This window comes from Acomys minous, assembly GCF_964271855.1.
Source record: "Acomys minous genome assembly, chromosome: 10".
In the NCBI taxonomy this organism is placed as follows: Eukaryota; Metazoa; Chordata; class Mammalia; order Rodentia; family Muridae; genus Acomys; species Acomys minous.
This window is the reverse complement of record NC_140491.1, coordinates 106,688,826-106,689,643: the sequence shown is the minus strand read 5'-3', so window position 1 is coordinate 106,689,643 and position 818 is coordinate 106,688,826.

The following is an 818-nucleotide window of genomic DNA, read 5'->3' as shown; positions in this document are numbered from 1 at the left end:
TTTTGTAATCAATCTAAGATGACTTTTCTCTAATTTAAAAAAAAAAAAAATCTGGATCCAATTCAACCTGTCCCTTTGGCAGTACTGGCGTCACTCTTCACTCTGAAGTGTGGTTTCAGCCAGGGCAGCCATGAGCCTCACCACCAAGTGTTTGAGAAGCTTGTTCCCGGCCTTCAGAGGACCCAGAGAAACGCATTATTTTCACAAGCTCCATCAGATAATCTCAACTGTCAACTGGCTCAAGTCTGGGACCCCGTGTGCTTTGCCTTCAGCTTAGTCTCTGCTGCTACCCTGCTTGTTTGCGGAATACACATCTCTCTTTTAAGCCAGATGTAGCAGCGCACCCTTCCCATCCATTGTAGCAGCTGGGATGGTAAGGAACGGCGTTATAAACACAAGGCCAGCTAGTCCTATCGAGCGAGACTTCTTTTTTTTTTTTTTTTTTTTTTTTTGAGATCCCTTGCATTGATCCCTACTCGTGATCTGGACTTAGCTCCGTGGGGACCAGTCATCACAAGCCACCGCAATAAAACTATGCCATGACCCAGAACTCTGGACGATGCATGTAGGTTCGACTGGTACCTCTGTGCTCTGCTTGGAGGTCACAAGACCATCTGGCTACCACTGACAGATGACAGAACTCCAAAAGCTAACCAGCCACTTCAGAAGACGTTTCTAGCAGACATAAATGAAAACTTGAAAGAAATGTTCTGCTTCCTACAGAAACCCAGAGATTCCACACTCCATAAAAATCTGCCACACCAAGGGAAACCGACCAAAATTATGAGTGTTTAAAAATACGCCCAATGAACCAAACA